This window comes from Pristiophorus japonicus, chromosome 6 (genome assembly GCF_044704955.1).
Source record: "Pristiophorus japonicus isolate sPriJap1 chromosome 6, sPriJap1.hap1, whole genome shotgun sequence".
In the NCBI taxonomy this organism is placed as follows: Eukaryota; Metazoa; Chordata; class Chondrichthyes; family Pristiophoridae; genus Pristiophorus; species Pristiophorus japonicus.
The window spans coordinates 86,251,977-86,274,911 of NC_091982.1; the positions used below are offsets into that span (position 1 = coordinate 86,251,977).

The 22,935-nt window shown below is 47.7% G+C and overlaps 1 long non-coding RNA gene across 1 annotated transcript; it reads right to left on the reverse strand.

The window, feature by feature from the left end:
* Positions 1–219: 219 nt before the first annotated feature.
* Positions 220–2,266, reverse strand: LOC139265183 (uncharacterized). Its single transcript, XR_011593491.1, has 2 exons — positions 2,038–2,266; positions 220–1,951 (listed from the first exon to the last, which is right to left on the reverse strand). It is a non-coding gene; the product is annotated as an uncharacterized lncRNA (long non-coding RNA).
* Positions 2,267–22,935: the final 20,669 nt, after the last annotated feature.

The following is a 22,935-nucleotide window of genomic DNA, read 5'->3' on the forward strand; positions in this document are numbered from 1 at the left end:
CGATGGCAGAGGAGTGTGCGGCGACCAAGGGGACCTCTAGCGATTGCTAGAGACTTGCGTCAGTGGCTAATCCGTGAACATTTTTCTGCCTGAAGACTAAATGGCGGCATGGTTGATTACAGTGTTGCACCATGTTGACTGTTTATACATGTTTGCACTTTTAATAATGTTGTGTTGGTTTATGTTGGTTAAATTTACAAAATAATGTACTGATTCTGGTTAAATTAAAATAATAGGTTTATTAGACATTTGTACTTAACTTTGAAATGTTAAATAATTTATTAATGAATAAATATCGGGCCCGAAATTGATTAACTCAATGCCCAGTGCCGATGACTGCCGCCTACATTCCTCTAGAAGAGCCGCCCAGTGGTCTGGAGCGGGCGGGAGGGGAGAACCGCTAGGAACCGCCCGCTGACGTCAACGGATGGCCAAGTGACGCAACTGACCTCCCGCCCGCCGAGATGCCAGATTGGTGCAGGCGGGAGTCGGCGCCCTAACGGGGGAAGGACCGTTGGCTGGAGGCTGGTCTGTCCTCGACGGTAAGTATGAAGATCCTGAAAAAAAGATTAGTAAACATTTTATTTTCTTCCACAGCGACTTACCTCAATGGGGTCCCCTGAAGGTCTTCAGGTGGGTTCTTTTTTTCCCTGATGACTTTTCTTTGCAGGTCTTCGTGGGCCCGTCTCCATCCTTGGCGGCACTTGGGTGGCAAATGCCTTTGCCGCTAAGAATGAGAGCTCCCGCCGGCTGCCACCCAGATTGGCGGTGTAATTTCCTCATTTGCTGCCCGCCGCCCATTGAATGACCTTCATGATGAATATCCCACCCAAAGTCCCACCAGGTACCTCGGCAGCCATCAGCGGTCTTTTGGGTGGCACTTGGTTCAACGGGGGCCTTCACCAAATTCGGGCCCATCAAACTTTAAAATTTTCAATTAACGTGTATCAAACTTTAAACTGCTCGCAAACTTTAACATTTTCAAATAACAAAACTTTATTGTATCAAACTTTACCATTAACAAAACAAGTATCAGCAAGATACAAATATCTCTCCTCCCCTTTATTCAATGATCACTAGCACTTAGTGCCCCTCTTGCCCCTTTAGTGTCTCTACCCTTAGCCCTGTCTGTTGGCGCAGCAGACTTCTTCGGACCCCCGGTGAGCCCAAGGTTACATTTTTTTTGTTTTTCATTGGTGGTGGGCTTGGACAGGGTATCCTAGCTGACACCTTTGTGAAAGGCCCGGGTTCGTCTTCGTCTTCTTTTTCAATCTGTGGATCACCCCGCGGCACAGTCCCTGAGGGTGGTCTGAGGATGAGTTGAGTGGCAGCAGTTGATGCCACCAATTGGTGTTGTTGAATGACAACCTGGGTGTATTCCATTATTCCAGCAGCTACCTGCAAATTTCCGTCACATATGTCAGACAATTTCCCCATCAGCTGTCCCGACAGTGCATCAAGTGCATCCACCATTCCCTCCCTAATCTTCCCCACCAGTGGTGGTCCTATTCCTCCATTGGAGCTACTTCTCCTGACATTTCTACCCTCACCTCACGCATGGCGTCCAGGAACAACCTGGTTAGCTGCATACTCTCCCCATTCATCCCAATGAGCTGTACCATATCTTGTGGTTCAGCTATCCTTTGCACCCTCCTTCGCCGTCTCCCACCTGTGCCTCGCTCCTCGACCCTATTGGTCATCCCTCTCACAGGTGTGCGTTGCTGGACCACACTGGGACCCGCATCCTGATCCATGAGCTCCACTGGCTGCAGGCCCAATATGACCGCCTGATCAGTGGGGGATCTTCATGCAGACCTTCATCCAGATCGTCCTGCTCAAAAATCAGGAAACAATTCTGGACTCTCTTCTGGATGTCCATTGGATGCTACTTCTGCTGATACTTCTGCTGGTCCTTCTGCTTGTCCTTCTGTCTCTTCCTGACGCGCAGCTGCTGTAAAACATATCGAAAACATCTATTAAAGCCTAGCTAGCCCATGCAATATTTAGCCAGCCCACAGTGCAAATTGCATGGCTTACCCCGTCTCGTTGATCTGGGCCCAGCATCCACATTGGTGGTGGATCTTTTCCGGTGAGCTTTAATCAGACCAGAGATCCTCTGCTCCAGCTGGCTCAATTGCACCTTACTTGGTGTATCTCCACCAGTACAATTCCTCTGGTTCTTGATCTTTGCATTCTTCAACTGCAAAGATGAAAATAGAACTTTTTAAGAGAGGGTCTTTGTGTGTGGTGGCCACACACACACACATTTACATATGTAATTGAAGTACATACTTATTTTAACTAATTGTTAAACTAGGTCCTGCCACTTCTATTTCAGCATCCCACCGATTCTCTGGGTAATGGCTACTGCATTGTAATCTAGAGCAACATCATCCCAACGTTGAGCCATTATAGCAGGTTTTACTTTTTTTTCGCTTTTCCCCCTGAGTTGCCAGCAGATCCCGTTTCCTCTCAATGATATCTATCACTTCGTGTGGGAGAAATCGAACGGCCCTTCCTTCTCCTCCTTCGAATTCCTCTTCCACTTCCATCTCAGCCATGGTTTGCAGGATTTAATGCTCATAATTGCAGAAAGATCCAGCCAGCACGATCTGATCACAAAAGGAAAAACGATCTGATCACAAAGGGCTCTTTAAAAATGTCTGATCCAGACCAGGAAGTTTATTTTTTCGTGCGTGCCCAGACAGTTTTTAGCGTAGACTTGAAGCTTCGACTCCCCAGACAACATCGCACCAAATTCAATTATTTGTTTGGCGAAAGTCCCGATTTTTTTTTCTGCTGCAAACATACACAAAAAAATCATACGTTAACATATACGGGTGCCAAAAATGCAGCAAGTGGAAAATAGAGGCCAACATACCCACCAGATTGGTTTACAGTCGATCCTGATTATTGAAGTGACCAGAGATAGCCTTAAACTTGGCTACTTGTAATCCAGTGCTCACCAAATCATCTGATCTGTTGGTCCCAACACTGATTGAGGCTGTACAACCCTTTTAGAAAAAAACACATTGGAGATCTTTGGTAGCCCTTTGGTGTTATTCCTGATTCAGAGACCGGCAAAGTTCCTTTAGGCTCAAAATTGAGAGGCCAGCATTACAAAACCTCAATTTCTCCTCACTTGACACCATCCAATTCAACTTCAGACTTTGGGTACACTCCCCCATGCCGCTTTTGGTCTCCCTGCTTCTGGTCCAACTCCTCCATATGTAGTTTCTTTCTCACATACTCCAGATCAACTGTGATTATGGCTGGAATTTGCCCAGGGTTCAGAGGACGGGATCGGTGGCGGTTCAGCTGTTCAATTTAAAATGATTTAAAAATGTCCTGACCTGCTGTTAACCAGCCACGCTACTTTCCCAGATGTCGGGTCTGTCAACGCTGAACAGACCCTACACACAGCAGCGGGGGAGACAATTTAGGTCATTGTGACCTTGTTAAGACCCTATTAAAAAGAATTTTGAGCTGAGCTTACCATTTTACCCGATCCTCCATGAGGTTCTTGCTGCTTGGGGATCACATCAGGTAAGGACATCAGGAGTTGTGTGACCGTGAATTCATTTATTTAATTGACAGCTGCAATTGTGCTATAAAAGCTCCCGTATCACTGCTGTTCATTTTCCAAAATCAAAAACGCAAAAAGTATGCAGGTACAGCAAGGAATCAGGAAGGCAAATGGAATGTTGGCCTTTATTGCAAGGGGGATAGAGTATAAAAGCAGAGAAGTCCTGCTACAATTCTACAGGGTATTGGTGAGACCACACCTAGAGTACTGCGTACAGTTTTGGTCTCCGTATTTAAGGAAGGGTACACTTGCATTAGAGGCTATTCAGAAAGGTTCAGTAGATTGATTCCGGAGAGGAGGGGGTTGACTTATGAGGAGGTTGGGACTATACTCATTGGAGTTCAGAAGAATGAGAGGCGATCTTATTGAAACATATACGATAATGAGGGGGCTCGACAAGGTGGATGCAGAAAGGTTATTTCCACTCAGAGGGGAAACTAAAACTAGGGGGCATAGTTTCAGAATAAGGGGCCGCCCATTTAAAACTGAGATGAGGAGGAATTTCTTCTCTCAGATGGTTGTAAATCTGTGGAATTCTCTGCCCCAGAGAGCTATGGAGGCTGGGTCATTGAATATAATTAAGGTGGAGAGAGACAGATTTTTGAGCGATAAGGGAATAAAGGATTATGGGGAGCAGGCAGGGAAGTGGAACTGAGTCCATGATCAGATCAGCCATGATCTTATTAAATGGCAGAGCAGGCTCGAGGGGTCAAATGGCCTACTCCTGTTCCTAGTTCTTATATTCTTATGTTCTTACGTACTGCATTTGGAAGGCACGTCGAGATCTTTATACAGGTTGCAAGTGTTTGGAGTAATCTCTCTATCCAGTGTCACCTTATTGGAACAACCTCTCTCATCACAAACAGACCATTTCTGTCATCTCATGTTCACCTGCCATTTATTACATTAGCATCGGTGCACTTCAAAATATCTCACCTTGATCCTCAGAATCCCACCATGATCAGTCCGAACACCAGCAGCACCATTAACACCAGCCTTCTCCGCAATCAGCGCCCAACCACATTACTGCCAGAGATGTCAGGGATGGCCTCAACAAGGCCAGATTTACTTCAATTGACGCTGGACATCCTGGCTGCTATGTGATGAATCAGGTTGGCACCACCCCACACTAACACCATAAAGCATCCCTACAATGCCTGTTGTCTATGGAGAAAGAATCAGACTGAACACTGTGAGCTCAAAGTAAAGTGTGACCTTAGTCCTTTATTGCAGGTCTCCAGAGTGCCTCTCCAATCTGTGAAACCTCCTTAAATACCTGTGCTCCCAAGGGATTATGGGATCTCTTGGGACTCCAGGGGATGAGCCCTCTGGTGGCTGTACAGAGTAAATACAAGTCCACATATATAACAATACCCCCCCCCCCCCCAAAGTCAATAGTGTAACTATTTACAATGTGAGTCGATTTGGGGCCCTTCTTGCCCTGGTTGATCGTCTCGGTGCGAAAGCTGGTATTGTTGAATCATTTGTTGAGCCCTCGCTGGGATGCTGTACAGTTGGCCTTGCTGGGCTGCCTGGTGTGTTGGGCTCTGCAGGGCTGCTGTGGACGATGGGTTCTGCTTCGTGGTCAACCGTGGTGCCGGTTGCCACTGGTGTGTATGTTGGGGGATCAAAAAAGGTAGGGTCCAAGGTGGGTTGCTCAGGATAGTCCATGAATCCGAGTTTGATTTGGTCCAAGTGTTTCCGGTGAATGAGTCCATTTGAAAGTTTGACCCAAAACACCCTGCTCCCCTCTTTGGCCACGACAGTGCCGGGAAGCCACTTGGGACCTTGTCCTTAATTTAATACAAATACAGGATCATTGATTTCAATCTCACATGACACATTTCTGCTATCATGGTATGCACTTTGTTGAAGCCGCCTGCTCTCTACCTGTTCATGTAAATCAGGGTGAACTAACGAGAGCCTTGTCTGAAATGCTCTTTTCATGAGCAGTTCAGCAGTTGGGATTCCAGTGAGTGAGTGAGGTCTCGCACGGTAGCTAAGCAGGACTCGGGATAGGCGAGTCTGCAGTGAGCCTTCAGTTACCCTCTTCAAGCCTTGCTTGATGGTTTGCACTGCGCTCTCTGCCTGACCATTGGACGCCGATTTAAATGGGGCAGATGTGACATGTTTGATCCCGTTACGGGTCATGAATTCTTTGAACTCAGCACTGGTAAAACATGGTCCGTTGTCGCTCACCAGGACATCGGGTAAGCCGTGAGTGGCAAACATGACCCGCAGGCTTTCAGTAGTGGCAGCGCACGTGCTAGCCGACATGATCTCACATTCAATCCACTTGGAGTATGCGTCTACAACCACAAGGAACATTTTACCCAAGAATGGGCCTGCATAGTCGACGTGTACCCGAGACCACAGTTTGGAGGGCCTAGACCATAAACTTAGCGGTGCCTCCCTGGGTACATTGCTTAACTGCGAGCATGTATTACACCTGTGAACGCAGGACTCTAAGTCCGCATTGATACCGGGCCACCACACGTGGGATCTGGCTATCGCTTTCATCATTACGATGCCTGGGTGGGTACTGTGGAGGTCATTGATGAATGTGTCTCTGCCCTTCTTGGGGACCACTACTCGATTGCCCCACAGAAGGCAGTCTGCCTGTCGAGACATTTCAGCTTTGTGCCGCTGGAACGGCTTTATCTCTTCCTGCATTTCCACTGGGCCAGAGGCCTATAAAGGCCAGCAGTCAGGAGTCGGGTTCGAGGTGCGTCGGTGAGGCGGGAGATCGAGCAGCCAGCCGGTGCAGCTGCAGCAGGGAGGCAAAAAAGTAGTAGAAAGAAATCGAAAGGTGACGTCACAGCCAAGGGAGTAAGTAATTGGCTGGTGACTGGTAAGTAGTTTTTCTTTTTTTTTTGATTAGTAAGTAACTTTTTAGCATTGTTGTTGCCAAATTAAGTTAATCTAAAGGTTAAGACATGGCAGGACAGCTCGGACACGTGTTATACTCCTCCTGTACCATGTGAGATGTCAGGGACGCTTCCGGTGTCCCTGACAACTGTCATGTATGTAACTACAATGTAACACCACTGTATTACTGTCTCCACTCAACCTAGATGTACACCTTGACCACAGGGGGTGAACTTGTAAGAGACACTCCTTACCTGATCACACAGGTATATAAAGGGAGGTCCCACGCAGGGTCATCACTTCTGGAGTCCTGTAATAAAGAGTTAAGGTCACAGAGTGGCCTTGTCCCTGGAAGGTGCCTCGTGTGTTTTCATGTTGTAGAGTAAGGACTTTACATTGGCGACGAGAAACGGGAATTCACGACCCATGAGAATGGCCACCGGTAGCACAGAGGAACGGTACTGTGTTGGGGAAGACTGGGATGATTTTGTTGAGAGGCTTCAGCAAAGCTTCATTACGAAAGACTGGCTGGGGGATGCAGCAGCCGACAAGTGACGGGCTCATCTCCTGACCAGCTGCGGGCCAAAGATTTATGCACTCATGAAGGACTTACTGGCACCCGAAAAGCCGTCGGACAAAACCTTTGAAGAGCTTCGCAAATTAATTGGGGAGCAGCTCAAACCGGCGAGCAGCATACACATGGCTCGACACAGATTCTACACCCATCGACGTCGTGAAGCACAGAGCATACCGGACTTTGTAGCGGACTTCCGGCGTTTGGCCAGCCTCTAAGTTCACAGACACCTGCAGAGGGGAGATGCTAAGGGACTTCATCGAGGATATCGGTCATGCGGGAATTTTTCGCAAGTTAATTGAGACCAAGGACTTGACCTTGGAAGCGGCAGCGTTGTTAGCTCAAACTTTCATGGCGGGGGAGGAAGAGACGAAAATGATTTACGCGCGCAATTCTGCCTTTAACGTGGCGATGGATCAGGAAGTCATCATCATCAATGCAGCTCAGAGCCCCGCTGGCAGGCAGGGGCAGTCTGACATTTACCAGGCAGCAATAGACCCAGAGCAGGACCTCAACAGAGACAATGGCAGGCTGAACGGACGTTCACGCCATCACAGTGACAATGCGGCCCAGATGGGGCCATTGACACCCACTAATAGGGTACTTCAGAGCAGTCAAAGGGACAGTCAGCACGGAATTCCTGGCCTTAGTCCCTTTGTCCCCAACAATGGAAACTTTAACTCATGCTGGAGGTGTGGGGGAAAACACTCAGCCAGATCTTGCATATTCCAGCAGTTTGTCTGCAGAAACTGCAATCTCAGTGGCCATTTAGCTCGAATGTACAGAAAACCTGCAACCAGACTAATATATGAGGCAGATGGACCAGAAGAGGGTTCTGTGAGGCAGGATGACTTTTGGGGCAAATCGATGGACGCTGAGGTTCAGCGGATCCATGCGGCGAATATTCACAGTTCATACACCAGAACGCCACCAATGATGATGAGGGTTTTGTTGAACGGTATCCCAGTACGCATGGAGCTGGACACTAGGGTCAGCCAGTCACTCATGGGTGTTCAGCAATTTGAGAAGCTATGGCCACTCAAAGCCAGTAGACCCAAATTAGAACGTATTGAGACACAATTACGGACTTACACCAAATAAATCATTCCGGTGCTAGGCAGTGCAATGATGGCTGTCACACACAATGGATTAGTGAACCGGCTGCCACTCTGGATTGTCCCGGGCAATGGTCCCGCTCTGTTGGGGAGCAGCTGGTTAGCCGAGATGAACTGGAAATGGGGGTATGTTCACGCAATGTCCTCGGTGGAGCGAAGTTCATGCTTACAAGTCGTACAACAATTCGAGTCACTATTCCAACAGGGCATCGGGATTTTCAAAGGCACTAAAGTAGTGATACACATCACTCTGAATGCCAGGCCAGTACACCACAAGGCCAGAGTGGTGCGGGAAAAAAAGATCGAGAGCAAATTGGACTGGCTGTTGCGAAAGGGCATCATCTCGCCGGTTGAATTCAGCGACTGGGCGAACCCCATCATTCCCGTTCTGAAAGTGGATGGCTCTGTCAGGATCTGTGGCAACTACAAGGCCACCATCAATCGGGTGTCCTTACAAGACCAATACCCGCTCCCAAGGGTGGAGGACCTCTTCGTTACGCTGGCTGGCGGCAAGCTGTTCACCAAGTTGGACCTCACTTCAGCTTATATGACCCAGGAACTGGCTGACGAATCCAAACTACTGACCACCATCACCATTCACAAGGGACTGTTTGCGTATAACAGGTGCCCTTTTGGCATTCGATCAGCGGCCGCGATTTTTCAATGTAACATGGAAAGCCTGTTTAAATCCATTCCGGGAATGATCACGGGTCGAGACACCGAGGAACACCTCCACAACCTGGAGGAGGTGCTACGCCGACTGGACCGGGTAGGTCTGCGACTCAAGAAGTCTAAATGCATGTTCTTAACTCCTGAGGTCGAGTTTCTGGGCAGGAGGGTTGCTGCAGATGGGATTTGGCCCACCGAATCCAAAACAGAGGCGATTCGATGAGCACCCAGACCCTGCAACACATCGGAGCTGCGTTCATTCTGGGACTGTTGAACTATTTCGGGAACTTTCTGCCGAACTTGAGCATGTTGTTGGAGCTGCTACATATGCTCCTGTGTAAGGGTTGCGATTGGTTTTGGGGAGACTGTCAGGAGCGGGCTTTTGATCGGGCGTGAAACCTACTTTGTTCAAACAAGTTGTTGACCCATTACGACATTTAGTTCTGACATGTGATGCATCGTCCTATGGGGTTGGGTGCGCGTTGCAGCAGAGCAATGCTGAGGGTCAGCTACAACCTGTGGCTTATGCCTCTAGGTCGCTCTCTCAAGCAGAACGGGGATATGGCATGGTCGAGAAGGAAGCGCTTGCATGTGTCTATGGTGTAAAAAAAAATGCATCAGTACCTCTTCGGTAGGAAGTTTGAATTAGAGACAGACCACAAGCCACTCACATCCCTGTTGTCAGACAGCAAGGCTGTCAATGCCAATGCATCAGCTCGCATACAGCGGTGGGCTCTCACGCTAGCTGCTTATGACTACTCCATCCGGCACCGGCCCGGTACTGAAAATTGCGCTGACGCGCTCAGCAGGCTTCCACTGGCCACCACTGAGGGGGCAGCTGAGCAAAGCATTGAGATGGTCATGGCTGTCGATGCCTTTGACAGTGCAGGCTCCCCCATCACAGCCTGCCAGATCAAAATCTGGAGAAACAGAGATCCCCTCCTATCCTTGATTAAGAAATGTGTCCTGACTGGGAATTCGGCACCCGCACACAGAGCATGCCCTGAGGAGGTCAGACCGTTCCACAGGCGGATGGATGAGCTCTCCATCCAAGCCGGCTGCCTACTATGGGACAGCCGGGTAGTCATGCTCCAGAAGGACAAGTAGGCATTCATCAGGGAACTCCACAACGAGCACTCAGGCATTGTGATGATGAAGTCTATTGCCCGGTCACACGTTTGGTGGACTGGAATTGATGCAGACCTGGAACACTGTGTACGCAGGTGCACGACCTGTGCCCAGCTGGGTAATGCCCCCAGGCAGGCCCCACTCAGCCGTGGCCCTGCCCACCAAGCCATGGTCACGCATTCACGTTGATTACGCGTGCCCGTTCATGGGGACGATGTTCCTCATTGTAGTAGATGCGTACTCGAAATGGATCAAGTGCATCATCCTGAATTCATGCACGTCATCCACCACTGTGGAAGGCCTGCATGCGATCTTTGCAACCCATGGCTTGCCGGACATCCTGGTTAGTGATAATGGCCCGTGTTTCACGAGCTATGAATTCTAGGAGTTTATGTCGGACAATGGCATCAACCATGTCAGGACTCCGCCGTTCATGCCAGCCTCCAATGGCCAGGCAGAACGTGCAGTCCAAATCATTAAGCAAGGTATGCTCAGGATTCAAGGATCCTACCTACAATGCCGCCTATCGCGCCTCCTGCTGGCCTATCGATCCTGCCCGCACTCGCTCACGGGGGTCCCGTCCGCAGAGCTACTCATGAAATGAACACTCAAAACTCGATTGTCCCTCATCCACCCAGTCCTGACCGACATAGTTGAGGGCAAGCGCAAGTCACAAAACGAGTACCATGACTGTAATTCAAGGGGGAGATGCATAGAAATAAATGATCCTGTATTCGTCCTCAATCACGCCATGGGGCCCAAATGGCTTGAGGGTACTGTAATTGACAAAGAGGGGAATAGGTTCATCGTGGTAAAACTCAACAATGGTCAGATATGCCGTAAGCATTTGGACCAAGTAAAGAAAAGGTTCAGCATGGACACGGAGGAACCTGAAGAAGACCATGAGATGGAGCTCACACTACCGTCAGCGAACGTGCAACAAGAGCAATCAGAAGAATGCACAGTCCCTGAGGTCAGCCCGGACAGGCCGGAATCACCACAGGTGACAGACACTCACGTCAGTGTCCAACAACCAGAGCCCCAACTGCGGTGCTCCACGAGGGAGTGTAGACCACTTGAAATATTAAACCTATGATCCCAGTAAGACTTTGGCGGGGGTGGGGGGAAGGTGATGTCATGTTTGCAACTACAATGTAACACCACTGTATTACTGTATACACTCAACTTACATGCACATCTTGACTACTGGGGGTGAACTTGTGGGAGACACTCCTTACCTGATCACACAGGTATATAAAGGGAGGTCCCATGCAGGGTCATCACTTCTGGAGTCCTGTAATAAAGAGTTAAGGTCAGAGAGTGGCCTTGTCCCTGGAATGTGCCTTGTGTGGTTTCATGCTGTAGAGTAAGGATTTTACAACGATTACGTGTGCGGGAAGTGTATCCGCCTCCAGCTCCTGATGGACCGCATTGCAGAACTGGAGCTGCGGGTGGATTCACGCTGGAGCATCCATGATGCTGAGAATGACGTGAATAGCAAGTTTAGCGAGTTGGTCTTACCGCATGTTCAAGGTACACAGCCAAATAGAGGATGGATGACCAACAGGAAGAGCAGTGGAAGGAAGATATGCAGGGGTCCCCTGCGGTCATCCCCCTGCAAAACAGATACACTGCTTTGGGTGCTGTTGAGGGTGATGATTCACCAGGGGAAGGCAGCAGCAGCCAAGTTCATGACACCATGGGTGGCTCTGCGGCACTGGAGGGCAGGAAAGAGTGGGAGAGCTATAATGATAGGGGATTCGATTGTAAGGGGAATAGATAGGCATTTCTACACCGCAACCGAGACTCCAGGATGGTATGTTGCCTCCCTGGTGCAAGGGTCAAGGACGTCTCGGAGCGGGTGCAGGACATTTGTAAAGGGAGGGTGAACAGCCAGTTGTTGTGGTGCATATAGTTACCAATGACATAGGTTAAAAAATGGGATGAGGTCCTATGAGCTGAATTTAGGGAGCTAAGAGCTAAATTAAAAAGTAAGACCTCAAAAGTAGTAATCTCAGGATTGCTACCAGTGCCACGTGGTAGTCAGAGTAGGAATCGCAGGATAGCTCAGATGAATACGTGGCTTGAGGAGTGGTGCAGAAGGGAGGGATTCAAATTCCAGGGACTTTGGAACCGGTTCTGGGGGAGGTGGGACCAGTACAAACCGGACGGTCTGCACCTGGACAGGACCGGAACCAATGTCCAAGGGGGAGTGTTTGCTAGTGCTATTGGGGAGGAGTTAAACTAACTTGGCAGGGGGATGGGAACCTATGCAGGGAGACGGGAACCTATGCAGGGAGACGGGGAAATAAAATGGAGGCAGAAGCAAAAGATAGGAGAATAGTAAAAGTGGAAGGCAGAGAAACCCAAGGCAAAAAACAAAAAGGGCCACATTACAGCAAAATTCTAAAGGGGCAAAGTGTGTTAAAAAGACAAGCCTGAAGGCTCTGTGCCTAACTGCGCGGAGTATTCGGAATAAGGTGGACGAATTAACTGCGCAGATAGCAGTTAACGGATATGATGTAATTGGCATCACGGAGACATGGCTCCAGGGTGACCAAGGCTGGGAACTCAACATCCAGGGGTCTTCAACATTTAGGAAGGATAGACAGAGAGGAAAAGGAGGCGGGGTGGTGTTGCTGGTTAAAGAGGAAATTAATACAATAGTAAGGAGGGACATTAGCCTGGATGCTGTGGAATCGGTATGGGTGGAGCTGCGGAATACCAAAGGGCAGAAAATGCTAGTGGGAGTTGTGTACAGACCACCGAACAGTAGTAGTGAGGTTGGGGACAGCATCAAACAAGAAATAAGGGATGTGTGCAATAAAGGTACAGCAGTTATCATGGGCGACTTTAATCTACATATTGACTGGGCTAACCAAACTGGTAGCAATGCGGTGGAGGAGGATTTCCTGGAGTGCATTAGGGATGGTTTTCTAGACCAATATGTCGAGGAACCAACTAGAGAGCTGGCCATCCTGGACTAGGTGATGTGTAATGAGAAGGGACTAATTAGCAATCTTGTTGTGTGAAACCCCTTGGGGAAGAGTGACCATAATATGGTAGAATTCTTTATTAAGATGGAGAGTGACACAGTTAATTTGGAAACTAGGGTCCTGAACTTAAGGAAAGGTAACTTCGATGGTGGCTCAACCGTGGCTAACAAGGGAAATTAAGTATAGTGTTAAAACCAAGGAAGAGGCATATAAATTGGCTAGAAAAAGCAACAAACCTGAGGACTGGGAGAAATTTAGAATTCAACAGAGGAGGACTAAGGGTTTAATTAAGAGGGGGAAAATAGAGTACGAGTGGAAGCTTGCAGGGAACATAAAAACAGACTGCAAAAGCTTCTCTACCCTTCCTCTCATCATGTACGGTACTGCTCTCATCTTGTGATAGATGGGTCGTGCCCCTGGAATTAGGTGGATCTGCACTTTTGCTCCTTGGAATTTCCCGATGCTTGGTTCGAACAGCAAAGCAAATTTGTTTAAGACCTGGGCATACGCAGTGTCGTCAGTGGGCGATAGTGCTCGGACGTCTTCCAAGTACCAGTGTATCGTTCCCAGCCAGCTCCTGCCGAGTAGCATGGGACCATCGCCCAGAACCACCCAGAGTGGTAGCTTGTGCACCACTTTATTGTAGGACACCTTTACAGTAGCACTGCCGATTACAGGAATTAGTTCTTTAGTGTAAGTTCTTAGTTTCGTGCGAACTGGAGTTTAGACTGGCCTTGAGGCTTTGTTGCACCACAACCTTTCGAATGTCTTTTTGCCCATGATGGACTGGCTCGCGCCTGTGTCCAGCTCCATTGACACCGGGAGTCCATTTAGTTCAACATTCAGTATTTGCGGGGGACAATTCGTGGTGAATGTGTGCACCCCATGTACCTCTGCCTCCTCTATCCGAGGCTCTGGTTCGTCATGATCCTCCATGGATCTGTCCTCCTCTGCAAAATGGTGGTTTGCAGGTTTAGCAGGCTTAGCAGCTCACCTGCACACTTGTTGGAGGTGTCCCATTGTTCCACAGCCCTTGCAAACGTACTCTTTGAATCGGCATGAATGGCAGCGCTAACAAGGTGTTAATGGCGTTGCATTCATCACCCTTGATGGTGGATTCTGAGTTATTTGTGGACGTGCAGCTGCAGGTATGTGTGACCTGCCCTGTACGTTATGATTCGAAAACAACATCACTTTGTTCACAGTACTTGTAGTAGCACTTGTGTGCTGAGAGATTTGCTTAGTATTGTCACTGGTGGCAATAAACGCCCGGGTTATCGCTATGGCCTTACTCAGGGTTGGGGTCTCTACAGTCAAAAGTTTGCGAAGTATGGTTTCATGGCCAATGCCAAATATGAAAAGTCCCTGAGCATGTGCTCCAAATATCCTTCAAATTTGCAATGTCCTGCAAGGTTTCTTAGCTCGGCGACATACCTCGCCACTTCCTGGCCTTCAGACCTTTTGTAGATATAGAACTGGTACCTCACCATCAGAACGCTTTCCTTCGGATTCAATTGCTATCGGACAAATCGGACAGTGTGCACAAATCGTCGTACAATTTCTCCGTGGGTTTCGCTGGAGTGAGCAGATGGCCATACGTTGGTGCCCCACAGATGGAGAGGAGGATCGCCCTTCGCTTGGCAGCGCTCTCTTCCCCATCTAGCTCATTGGCCACGAAGTATTAGTCAAGTCGCTTCACAAAAGTTTTCCAATTTTCTCCCTCCTAGAATTTCTCCAGGGTGCCCACTGCTCTCTGCATCTTTGTGTTCGCTATCTGTATCTCGTCAACAGTTGTTGTGTATGGAGAAAGAGTCAGACTGAACACTGTGAGCTCAAAGTAAAGTGTGACCTTAGTCTTTTATTGCAGGTCTCCAGAGTGCCTGCAGGGAACCTGTGAAGCCTCCCTTGGGACTCCAGGGGATGGGCCCTCTGGTGGCTGTACAGAATAAATACAAGTCCACATATATAACAATGCCCAAGCCATTGGTTTCACATTCATCACCATTGTGGGGAGTTACTGTTCTGTCTCACCATTCACTGCAACTCATAAACCACTTCCAAAGGTATACACAAATCTGTCCAAGAACACATTAAAGCATTGAAAATAAGGGGTTAAATATTTGACACCACATTAGCATAATCTTTATATGAACATTGGCTAAAACACCAAAGTGCCTACCCTTGTATGTTGTTAGTTGGTATGATTGGACTAGGATAACGGTGATTGTGAGGGGTGGCTAATGAGATGGGGAAGTGATAATGCAGATCGACAGGGATGGATGGATGTGCAAGATAAGTTGGTATGAGTAAGTGTAGCATAGGCAGAGTGATAAGGATGTGATGAATGGCACAGCAGGATGAGGTTGAGTGTGGCTTTGCAGTAATATTTCAAGCTGCACTGAGACGTGATTATAGTTCGCAGCAACCAATTTTCATCCCGGAGTGAAAATTCGGTAGCGTCAAATGAGGCTGCCGTGGGCAACACCCGCAACAGCTTCACGCGGCTGTAGGCCGCTCGTGGGGCAAAAATTAATGGGGTTGTGCGATGCTAAAAATGTGAAAAATGGCCAACTTACTGGTCGCGGCCTTCTTCAGTGCAGATCGCTGGGTCTGCGCTGCCATCCTACAGCCCGGTATTCTGCTTATGTTCAGGGCTACTGCCGCTCCCTGGTGGTCTAACAATGGCCCATTCTCCCTCCTGCAGAGTCGGCAGCTTGGCCCTCCTCTTTAATAGAAGGGAAGTGCCATGTCTTCCCGCCAGCGCTATGCGCCCCTCCGCATAGTGCTGGAACATTTTCACTGCATAGCACCCTGGTCCCGCCCCCCAGAGGAAGTGGATCGCGAGATTGTGCCCAATTGAGATCACGAGGCGGGAATTCTGCGCCTGATGCAGGAACTCCCGTTTCACAGCTGTGCTGCCCCCCAACCGGGGCGGTATGCAATTTTGCCTTGATAAATTCAGTAAAACAAGGAACATGTGTGATGCATGAAGGTGGGAAACTTTCAGAAAATGGAAACAGATGGAAGGATAGAGTTGGAGATAAACGGGGTGAAATTATGAGAGATATTTTGACCAGTGCTCTGAGCTGGGAAGCCCTTGCGGCTTCCCCACAGGTGAAGCTAACAAGAAGAGCCAGGGCCGGAAAAGTGCAAAATGGTTCGATTTCTTTTCGTTTCCTTATGGGGCCAGGAAGAGCAGTGGCGTTTAGATCTCCTCTGCCTTGGGCTCCCGCCCTTCCCGATAGCAAACCCGCACAAAGCCCCATCCCCGCGATTTACCCGAGTGCTGAGACCATTCCTTCAATCCCAACCATCGGTGTCCTGCCCGCCCACTGACCAGCTGCTGCGTTTTGCTGGTTTCAGGCGGGAAACTGACCGGGGACTTACAAATGAAGCACGGGAGTTCAAATCGTCCATGTTGCTGAGTCGGCGGCGGGGGGGGGGGGGGGGGGGGTGGTTTGGCGCTCACTTCCCCCTCCCCCACACACACACACCCATCCACCCACCCGCCCGATTCCCGCTCCAGGTAAAAATTGGGTTTCGACGACTGTCACAGAAGAGTACCTAGTTCTTTTTAAAATGTTTTCCTCAGCGCCCAGGTCTTTGGCTCTCAGAAAAATGACACAAAGGCAAAAGTAGCAATGTGTTGAATTGAGTGGCAATTTGTGGTAATTTGAGTGCCGGTTTGCACAAATTACATTTGCCTGAATACCCTGGGAAAAATAGAAACTAGAAAATAGTAGCTGCTTTCACTTTTTAATTCTTTTGTTTCAACGGAAAGAAAAATCGGGTGGAGTGTATACCGGGGGGCGGATCTGATATCACCCTTTTTACACCATTGCTGAAAGTTAAAAGGAACCTCACCAATCCTAATAATCCTGTCGTGACTTTCAGGACTGAAGATGTTAAAAACTAAAATAGCTAGAATTTGCTATTTTCAATTCAGTTGAGTTCCCACTTTATAATTTTAGGGTAAATAGCCTGCTCCAAGACTTGTGCCAATACCCCATACCCAACTGGCGGGAGCGGGAGGGGAGTCAGGGACTGCCCAGGCACGATCCCGTCCTCCAGTCTTCGCTCCTCTGCTCTTACAGTGCAGGACTCCGATCAGGAATTGATGGAGTGGAATCTGAACCTCCAATGTCCTTCATTGCAATCCCTAAGCAGCAATACGCTAGTGCGAGCACTGTTGTACCATCTCATCAGTGTCATTATCATTTAGTATGCAGACATCTGCAGTGTTGAGCTGTTTTAGGCATCCTTGTTGGCAATTTGAATGACATAAATGATGCACAGTTGTGGCTATCACATAGCTATCCTTTCCTTTACATGGAATATTTTCACAGGTGTGAAATTCCATGATCTCTGCAACTTCATTGGAAATATCCAATTTGCAGATTTTCATAGCACAACAATTCTTTAGAGAAACATTTGGAAAGCTTCAAAATTTGAGTTTTTCCTCGAAAATGTGTGGTGAATTTTGTGTTCTACAAGATGCAGGCAGTGTGTAATAGAACATTTTTCCGCTTTGGTATTCAGTATCAATCATTTTCCCACATTAGAAAGCGAAATGTTTGATCTCAGCTAGTAGGGGAAGAAGCTTATTCTGAAGAGCATGAACCATGGCAACATAGCCCCTTGAATTGGGAAGAGTTGGGAGATTCTGCCAGGAAGTTGGAAGGGAGCTGTCAAAGTTAGGAAGGATGAGGGAGTAGGGGTGTCTGGAATGTGAGGGTGAATTGTCGGGGTTTAGGTGTATTAAGAAAGTTAGAAGCAGTCGGGATCAATTCAGGCCTATTCTTTGATTGAATTGATTGGAGGCAGAAGTCATCCCATCTGTTTTGTCAGGGCGAATGCCTGGCTGAAGCTACATAGCATTATCATCTACCTCCTCTGTTCTTAAATAAACCTTAAATAACCATTGTGACTACAGATGGCTCAGAGTTTTAAAGAAACCTGCACTAAGCTAAAGCCAAGTTGATATCTGGATTTCTTGTTTCGGTGACTAATGTGAGTGGCGTAATCGACTGTAAATAAAAACTGTGTAAATTGGAAGGAAAGGCATAGGGTCCATCTTTAACTGGTAGGAAGTCACAACCATTAATCCTGTAATAACATAGGTATATGCTGAGAAAGATCTACCTATTCTTACCCAGCAATATTCCTTAACCAGAAGATTGCTTCCTCCCTAGTACAGATTTACTTACTACCGGCACCAACCATCCAGGAGACCTCTCTGGCTAATGCCAGTGCTGAAGACATTTATATCGTATATATACATATCTTTTTAAAAATGGTGTCAACCCAGATGACTCAAGTGCTGGTTTGACAATTGAAAACAGCTACTTAAAGAAGGGTTGTCCATATCAATGTCTCAGAGAACTCTGATCAAGAACATCAAATTAAATGTTGACAAAAAGTTATCATTGGTGGCGAAGTGGTATTAGAGTGACCAGCATCCCAGACAAGAAGATTGTTTCATACATGTCAACCTACAAGACTTGGAAAAGCTGACGAAGAGCTTCAAAACATCTGACAATTCAAAAAACAACAAACAACTGAAAAACAGCCCTGAATAAAAGAATTATGCCCAAAGCCATTGTTTCATGGTGAATGAATAAGTTAAAATCCTTGAGATTACATTGGATTTCAGGATTTTTTAGGGTTTTTGGATCACATTCTGTCAATTTAGTTTGCTTAGTCTGTTACATAGGGCTAGACTTTCCACTTCACATCGCCCATCTATCGCCCAAAATGGACCTCTATGGCCCATTTTGAGCAAAAAGTGGAAACTAGGCCAGAAAGATCGCTGGAAAAGTAAGCCCCAAGTTTTGGCTCACTTCGCCGAACTGATCTCTTTCACAAATCTCTTTCCCCTTTACTCACACTACAATCTTCCTCCTCTCTCTCCTCTCTCACTCTACCACTCCCTCTACCTTCTGAGCATGTGTGATGACCCCTGACCTCCCGAAACGCAGTAAAACCAGTCGGCCCCCAAAAAAATCTCACATCTGTGCACAAGGCCATTTCTAGGGAAGCTTTTTGACTTCCTCTTTCGATGGGCGAACACGACTTCACCGAAAATGAGATCACCCATTCCACATCGCCTAAGGCCGAGTGGAAAATCGCAACAAAAAAAAAATGTGCCATGTATCAGCGATCAGTAAGGCTGAGACGTCCTACATTGCTAGAACAAGGCCCATTTTTTGGGACGATGGCTCCCTAGTGGAAAGTCTAGCGCGTAGAGTCTGTTGTTAGCAGGAATTTTGAAGTTCCTGAAGATAGAACAAAAGGATTTGACATTAATGTCTCTCCATTGAGCAGTAAGGACAATTCATAACAGCCCAGTTTAAGTCACCTTGCAGAGTCACCCAGGTGTGTACAAAAACACACTGAACGTGTCACATCCAAAATGCTTATTGTGCTACTCATGTCACTGTAAAACATGACTACAAGTAGCCAAACTTAGGCCAGAATTTTCCTTACCGGGTCCAGCACGACTGGTGTCCGTGGTGGGTCTCGACCCCACTGTTGGCTCCATCCCGCTGTACAGAATTATCTTACCTTAATGGGGCCTAATAAACCCACCCAGTGCATTACCAGGACCAATGAGATGGAGCGGATCTGGTGACATTACACATGATCTGTTTTAAGCCGAGATCCTTACAGAGATCCTTAAATTTTAAGTTCAAGCTAACATAGTGGGTGTTGAATCTTTACTGTACAATCATATAATAAAAGTTATATATGAGTTACAAAGAAATATTTAAATACAATTATCATTAAGTAATATGACACCACCTACAAAGACGATCAAGAACATAATTTAAAAAGTACATTAATTGTGAAATTATTGGTGCTTTAGTCACAAATCACATGGGCTCAATTTTAATCTTTACTGATTTTTGTCACCCAGGAGGAATCACGGCCGATTTTTTTGTACCTGATTGCGCCGAAAAAAAGAGATGCAACTTTCACCAAAGTAAAACTTCATTTTGCCGCTGCGGTACCCGAAGTTAAGTCTGAGAGTAGAGCTTCAAGTGCGCACCAAAAAGTCTCTGAGCATGCGATGGAAAAAAAATATCATGTTTTCCATGTGACAGGTGTGCCCGCACATCCACAGTGAACTTCCTGGTCTGGATCAGCAGCTTGTGAGAACACATTGGGATCAGAGCTGGATCTGGACATTTAAATTTTAGCTGCAAAAGATGGATCCAAGGGAAGGAGAAGGGGAAGGAGAAGGACAAGGAGATGGGGAAGGCGAAGGGCCAAGAGATTTCTAGCAGAAGAAATTGAGAGGAGATGGGATGTGCTTGAGAACAAAGGGAGAATGGGACAAAAGAAACTGGAAGCCTCTCAACTAGAAAATCTTTGGGACTAAGTTGCAGAAGAGTTTAATGCAGTGGCCATGACTCCAACAAGCGGCGCGCAGGTCAGAAAGAATTGGCAGGACCTTGGCCAAGCAGTTACTGTAAGTAATATTTTTATTTATGCGCTGCAATTACATTTGTAAATGTGACTAACTTGTGTGTGTGTGTGTGTGTGTGTGTGTGTGTGTGGCCCCCACAACAGAAGGACCCTCTCTTAAAAAGTTTTATTTTCATCTTTGCAGAGGAAGGTGTCACAGAACAACCAAGAAAGTTAAAAAACTGGAGGAGGTGCGCCAAGTAGGCTGCAAGTAACAGCCGTGGAACAGAGGATCGCTGATATGATTACATCTCGCAAGCGAAGATCAACAACCAATGTGGACGCTGGGCCCAGGTTACAGAGAGAGGGTAAACCCTACAAATTGCACAGTCTGGGTTGGCATTGTGGTCTTTGAAAAGAGCCTGCACTGTGTAACCCACAGACTCATGTCACCTTGCCCCCTCTGCCCCCTCCCCTGCTGCTAACCAAACATCTGCTCTGTTATGTTTTCCAGATGTTGCGCATCAGGAAGAGACAGAAGCTGATGCAAAAGATCAGGAAGCCGTCAGTCCAGATATTCTTCATCAAGATCAGGATGAAGATGAGCTGGACAATGAAGGGCAGCAGGAAGACGCCCAATAATGAGATGATTACATTGGAATTGGAACCGGTGAACCCCCCCGAGTGCTCCAAGCCTTTTGCTGAGCGATACAACTGACACGACATTTCATGGTGTACAGTCTGAGGCTGTGGGTCCCAGTGGATTGCAGCAAGCCACACCTGGGAAACGGCCAAGGAGGGTGGGAAGGAGAGATCAACCTGAAATGAAGGATGCAGGGGACATAGGACAGATCGTGGGAATGTGTGGGGAGAGCATTGAGCTAACGAGATTGCTCCTGGACACATGGCTGGGGTGAGGGTAGAATTAGCGAGACTGTCAGTCGAAGTAGCAACACTGTCTGGAGTAATGCGCAGAGTGTCAGGACAGATGAGGGAGGGAATGTCGGAGATAGCTGCTGCAATAAGTGGACACACCTAGGCTGTCATTGCCCAACAGCAATTGGCAGCATCAACTGCTGACACTCACTTTCCAATCCACAGATGAACCTCAGGTAGTGTGCCGCGGGTTGATCCACAGGCTGAAGAACAGACCGAAGAGGAACCCGGGCCTTCCACAATGCTGTCTGCTAGGTCTGTCCCTGTCTAACCCCACTAACAACAAATGCACCTTTGCGCAGAAAACAGAAAAAACCTTGGGGTCGGGGAAAGGAAGCAGATGTCTGCGACAACGGGCACAGGTAAGGGTAGAGGCAACAAGAGGGGCGCACAGCACTAAGGTCTTTGAATAAGGGGGAGGAGAGATGGCTGCAGCTAGAGTTTGTTTGTTGCTGCTACTTGTTTTCTTCATTGAAAAGTTTAAAGTTTGATACAAACATTTTAATTAAAGTACAACTGTACAAATGTTTAATAAACCTAATTATTTTTTAAATAATCCTGCACATTATTTTTTAAATTAAAGCAACATAAGACAACACAACATTAAGTACTTTATAATTTACATTATTTTTTTGAATTAAAGCAACATAAACCAACACAGCATTACGCACATTATTATGTACATTATTTTTTCAGACTAAGAGGTGCAAAGACTCAACACTGTTGGCCGTGTAGCCTTCAGGCAGCAAAGCAATCATAGTTTAGCTGCTGACGCAAGTCTCTAGCTATGGCTATAGGTGCACGAGGCCAACTCCTCCGCCGTCATCCTGCGGGTTGAGGTGGTGGCATGGGTTTGTCCTCCACCTCCTCCAGCTGCTCCTCCTCCTCTTCATCCTCATTATCAATGTCAACCTCCTCCTCCTTCCCTCACCCCTTCTCCCCTCAGGAGGATCTTCAATGTCCAGTACCTGCCCCCTCATGATGGCCAAGTTGTACAGCATGCAGCACACGACAGTGAACTGACCGACGTGGTGAGGGGTGTATTGCAGGTAGCCTCCAGAGTGATCCAGGCATCGGAAGCACTGCTTCAGTATGCCAAGTATCCGCTCTACGATGCTCCGTGTCGTTATGTGTGACATGTTGTGCAAATGCTCTGGCTCAGTGCGGGGATTGCATGGGGGTGGCGGGGGGGGTGGGTCATAAGCCAAGTGGCGAGCCCGTATCCTTTGTCCCTGAGCAATCAGCTGTGCCCTTCTGGCAGCTCCTGAAACATTGCAGATATAGTGCTCTCACATAGGATGAAAGCATCATGGATGCTACCTGGATATCTGGCATCCACTGCCATGATCCGATGCATATCATCACAGACAAGCTGGACATTTAGGGAGTGGAACCCTTTCCTGTTGCGATAAACCTCAGAATCGTCCAAAGATGCTCTCAAGTCGATGTGGGTACAGTCAATTGCACCCTGTACCTTTGGGAAGCCAGCAATTCTGGAGAACCCCACAGCCCTGTCTCACATTGCCTGCGTGGTCATCGGGAAATTGATGAACTGGCCTCTTTTGGTATACAGTGCAGTAGTCACCTGTCGAATGCAGCAATGTGTGACATGCTGTGAGATGCAGCATATGTCCCCAATTGCTGCTTGAAATGAGC